At 42.8% G+C, this 5,462-nt stretch overlaps 2 non-coding genes across 2 annotated transcripts; both read left to right on the top strand.

Moving 5' to 3' along the window:
- Positions 1-365: 365 nt before the first annotated feature.
- trnaf-gaa lies at positions 366-438 on the top strand. Its single transcript has one exon. It is a non-coding gene; the product is annotated as a tRNA-Phe (tRNA).
- Positions 439-4,413: 3,975 nt separating this feature from the next.
- On the top strand, positions 4,414-4,486 carry trnaf-gaa. The gene has a single exon. It is a non-coding gene; the product is annotated as a tRNA-Phe (tRNA).
- The last annotated feature ends 976 nt before the right edge of the window (positions 4,487-5,462 follow it).

The raw sequence follows: 5,462 nt of genomic DNA, 5'->3' as shown, positions 1-5,462 counted from the left end.
TAATTGGATTATGAATTGGCCAGGCCCCCTAGCAACAGGAAGTCATGGTTTTTACTCGAAGACCCACTTCTCTAACGTTTTGGACACAACCAGGTCCAAACTAGGTCAGACAGCAGAAAACAAGTTGGTGATGATATCCAGTGAAAACTGTTGGTCTACACTGCATGGCGAGACTGTGGCACGGTGGCGAATTTTGATGAGACGCCATGACATCATAAATTAGTACAAAATCCCTCACTACTTCTCCAAGTTATCTGGACATTGCTCAATGCTGCATGGCGAGACCTTGGCACGATAGCGTCATGTTCCACCCCCTCTGGACAATTACAATTTTTCTTTTTGGAACGCTGGAAATACTGTTGCAAGCCGAAATAGCTCAGCTGGGAGAGCGTCAGACTGAAGATCTGAAGGTCCCTGGTTCGATCCCGGGTTTCGGCAAATGCCCAGGACCACCTGCCACGGTCGTTACACTGCAGTGGACTTTACTGAAGCATTGTCGTTTCACAGTGACTCTGTTTTTGTGGTGTCACTGTTGTATACCTTATCATCCATTACAGTGTTCTGTCTGTAGGCACAGAGGAGTCTTAAGTTCTTTAGCAAGAATCTACACATCAATTTCCATTCTGTTCCAAAGAACTATGCGCTGATTTCACTGGAAAGGAAAGTTGGCCGCTCTTCTGTGGGAAGCTTTCCACCGCAGCAGTGATAGCATTAAAGTTTGTCATCTCATCTCCAGTGTTACTAACCACCTTATAGGTGGGAGCAGTGTTTAAATAATGTCTTTAGAATTTTTCTTAAAGTCAAAAAGATTGAACAGGGCAAAGGCCTTGCTCGTTTCATGTATTCTGGTGATTTCGCAGTGACAGCAAATTGGAACCAACGGTCAATGGAACGCATCTCCTGGCGTCTCGTCCATTTGTAAGGACACTTTTTTTACACAAGATGTGCAAAGTATTTCCTACCGTCATACAGTAGAAATATAACACAAAACCATTGTCCCTGACCTGTTGTGGATTATTGGTCTCTTTCTTCAGTTTCCAACAAAGGCTTTGCAGTCTTCATTTAATAGGTGCAACTAAAAGCTGTAAAATGCTTATGAAAGTTCATCTGTGTTTCAAACGCTCTGTTCGACCTTAACACAAGTACACCCTCTGGCCAATTACAACTTTTAGGCCCGAGCACCGAAGCGGTGCGAAGGCCTGTTGTAATTATTGCGTTTTTTCCGTATTCTTATTATTTTTCTCCTAAAAAGTTAATGGAATTTTTGGGAAACTGAACATGCTTGAAAACTCATCAAATTTTTCCTACCCCCCATTGGAATGCGAAAAATTTGATATTTTGTGGTGCTCAGGACTGTTTGGGTAAAATTGAACGAGAGCGCTACCTATTTATGATGCCAGAGCACTGCGCGTCATCAATCTTTATGAGATTCGCTACACACATACTAAATGCTCAGGCAAACAAAAAATCCTCTTGGAGCAATTGCCTAAAACCAACAGGAAGTAGGCCATTTTGGGTCAAAGTCGCAATTTTGGCGTTTTACTCACGTCACTTAAAATCTATCTCCTCCTAGAGATTTCATTGTAGTGCCATCAAAATTGCTCAGGATGTTCAGAAGGCATGTGTCTTTTAAAAGTTATCAAAAGTTTTCTAATAAGAGAAAGGGCGTAGAGGGGGCGGGACCTCAAAGTTTGACGTCTCGCCGTGAAAAAAAAAATTGAAATAACTTCCGAAAAAAACAACATATCTGAACCAAAATTACCATGTATGATGCCAGTTCCATCCTGAACACATCTACATGTAAATAATTGGATTATGAATTGGCCAGGCCCCCTAGCAACAGGAAGTCATGGTTTTTACTCGAAGACCCACTTCTCTAACGTTTTGGACACAACCAGGTCCAAACTAGGTCAGACAGCAGAAAACAAGTTGGTGATGATATCCAGTGAAAACTGTTGGTCTACACTGAAAAAAGCAGTGGACACTGCTTTTTTCCCTGTATATGCTGCCCTTGGGGTCTATTTTTCAGAAGCACAATATTGCGTACCATTGCTTTGCTGATGATGTTCAGATCTACATCCCCTTAAAACCACAGGGGGATTCTCTGACCAACCTTCTCAGCTGCTTGTATGAGCTAAAAGCCTGGATGGATTTAAATTTCCTCCACTTAAATAAGGACAAAACTGATATTGTTGTTTTTGGAAATTCAGAGCTTCTAAATGGTGCAGTTAGTGCTCTCGGTCCGCTTACTTCATTTTGTCGAACCCATGCCAAAAATCTGGGTGTGATTATTGATAACTCCTTCAACTTCCACCGGCAGGTTAACTCTGTAGTCAAAAGTGTGTTTTTCCATCTGAGGATGCTCAGCAAGTTAAAGCCCTACCTGCCTAAGTATGACTTAGAAAAAGTTATTCACCTGCTCATTATGTCCCGTATTGATTACTGCAACTCCCTATATTATGGCATTGACCAGTCATCGTTACACCGACTGCAACTTGCCCAAAATGCTGCTGCTCGGTTGCTTACAGGGACACGACGACGTGATCACATCACCCCTGTGCTCGCCTCTTTGCATTGGCTTCCTGTTATGTTTAGGACCCAGTATAAGATTTTATTAATTGTTTTTAAAGCTTTAAATGGTTTGGCTCCCTCGTACTTGTCGGAGTTGCTACACCAGCATGCTCCAGCAAGGACGTTGAGGTCCTCCTCACAGCTCCTATTGAAGGTCCCAAGTGCCAGACTTAAATCCAGGGGCGACAGAGCCTTCTCTGTTGCCGCTCCTAAGCTGTGGAATAAACTTCCCCTTCTCATTAGAGCGGCTCAGTCTGTCGCTGGTTTTAAGTCTTTACTCAAAACCTACTTCTTTGCACTGGCATTTGAACAAAACTGAGCTTGACATTCGCGTGTTTTATTATTTAATTTTATTCTAGTTTTTAATTCTAGTTTTGTTGTTTTTATTATTTTATAGATTTTATCTTTTTATCAATTTTTATTTCTGTTTTTATTTTTATTGGTTTTTATTGTTTTATTGTGTAGTGTTTATTTTAACTTTGGAGTGTTTTTGTTCTGTTGTTCAGCACTTTGGGGCAACTGCTGTTGCAGAAAATGTGCTATATACATAAACTTGAACTTGAACTTGAACTTGAACACTGCATGGCGAGACTGTGGCACGGTGGCGAATTTTGATGAGACGCCATGACATCATAAATTAGTACAAAATCCCTCACTTCTTCTCCAATCCACATCAGCCTTGCAGTCATTAATCAGGGGCTGGCCCTGAACAGATCCTTATGACCAAATCTGGTCTAGCCCTAAGCCCCACCCACTTTCACCAGGAAGTGCTTTTTGTAAGACACCGGGGTCCTTTTCCTCAGGAATGAAACTTACACACTTGAAAGTGCTTCACAACAGGTCCAACTCTACCATGATACCGCCATACCGATTGGCCACGCCCCCTAGCGACAGGAAGTCATGGTTTTTACTCGAAGACCCACTTCTCTGAATTTCGGTCTAGCCCTAAGCCACTTTCACCAGGAAGTGCTTTTTGTAAGATGCCGGGGTCCTTCTCTTACACACTAGATAGTGCTTCACAACAGGTCCAACCCTTTGATGATACCACAATAAAAAGCTTAAGTTCCTTCGCCAAATGTAACCATGGCGAATAATGGTTCGACGCCATGACACAGGAAGTCCTTGTAACTGACCCACTGTAATATTGATCTCCACCAAACTCACCAGGGAGGAGCGCGGACAGGCCAGGAACTTAGCCGCATTGACATATGCTGGAAAAATTGAAATTCAGCTCTATAGCACTCCCTAGAACAGGGGTGTCAAACTCCGGTCCTCGAGGGCCGGTATCCTGCAGGTTTTCATCGTTTCCCTGATCTAACAAACCTGACTGAAATTAATAGGTTATTGTGAAGAAGTTGACAAGAAGCTGTTGGATCCATTTGATTTTATTCAGGTGTGTTAGATCAGGGAAATAATGAAAACCTGCAGGATACCGGCCCTCGAGGACCGGAGTTTGACACTCCTGCCCTAGAAATATTTAATTGATCATAACCACCCACTACACTGGCCGATATTGCTGAAATCCGGCATATTGATAGAACTTGGAAGGATGTACAAAAAAGCCTCTTGGACCTATATGATAACTTCAACAGGAAGTCGGCCATTTTGAAAAAAGTGTCATTTTGGGGTCATTTTTGCATGTTTCTTTGCCTTGCATTTAAACTATCTCCTCCAAGAGATTTGATCGTGCTGGCCTCAAAATCGGTCTGAACACTCCAGAGGCATGTGTTGTCTGGACATTGCTTAATGTTGCATGGCGAGACCGGGTGCCATGGCGCCATGTTCCACCCCCTTTGGCCAATTACAATTTTTGTTTATGAAAAGCAGGAAATGCTCTTCCAAGCTGAAATAGCTCAGCTGGGAGAGCGTCAGACTGAAGATCTGAAGGTCCCTGGTTCGATCCCGGGTTTCAGCAAATGCCCAGGACCACCTGCCACGGTCGTTACACTGCAGAGTTCTATTATTTGATCAGCTGTTATCCGGAAAGTTATCCGGATTCTAATCAAAAGTTTTGAACAACCCAAACTGAGGGTTTTATCCGGATAACAACCTGGATTGGATTACGTGATTCAAATCCGGCATAATGATAGAACTTGGAAGGATGTACAAAAAAAGCCTCTTGGACCTATATGATAACTTCAACAGGAAGTTGGTCATTTTGAAAAAAGTGTCATTCTTGGGGTCATTTTTGCATGTTTCTTTGCCTTGCATTTAAACTATCTCCTCCAAGAGATTTGACCGGTCTGAACACTCCAGAGGCATGTGTGGTCAAAAGTAATCAAAAACTTTCTAATAGGGGGTGGTGTTCAGCGGCGGCGCCTCATCAACTTTTTGTGTTTCGCCATCAAGTACGAAATCCATTATTGCTGACATACAACACTCAGTCTGCACCAAACTGCACATGTTTCACTTCGGTTCCATGCTGACAACATCTACATGTCCAGATGTTGTTATGTTGTTATCTGACTGTGGCGCCATGGCAAACTTGGATAAGGTTTTTATCCAATTACCATCACACTTACAGTGATTAATCGGGGTCTGGTCCTGAACAGATACATATAACTAATTCTGGTCTCGGCCTAAGCCCTGCCCACTTAAAACAGGAAGTGCCTTTTTCAGACGCCGGGGTCCTTCTCCTCAGGAATGAACCTCACACACCCAAAAGTGCTTCAAATCAGGTCAAGCTCTTTCATGATCCTACAGAAAAAAAAACAAAAAAACAATCAATTTCCTTCTTTAAGCAGAACCATGGCAAATGGCGTCCACTGCCATGAAACAGGAAGTACTTGTAACTGACCCAGTGTACTACTGATCTCCACCAAACTTGGCAGGGAGGACAGTGGTCAGGCCTGGAACTGATTCAAATTGACATATGCTGGTAATATGGCTCT

Source organism: Melanotaenia boesemani, chromosome 15 (assembly GCF_017639745.1).
Source record: "Melanotaenia boesemani isolate fMelBoe1 chromosome 15, fMelBoe1.pri, whole genome shotgun sequence".
Taxonomy (NCBI): Eukaryota; Metazoa; Chordata; class Actinopteri; order Atheriniformes; family Melanotaeniidae; genus Melanotaenia; species Melanotaenia boesemani.
This window is presented reverse-complemented; position numbering and strand designations above follow the sequence as displayed.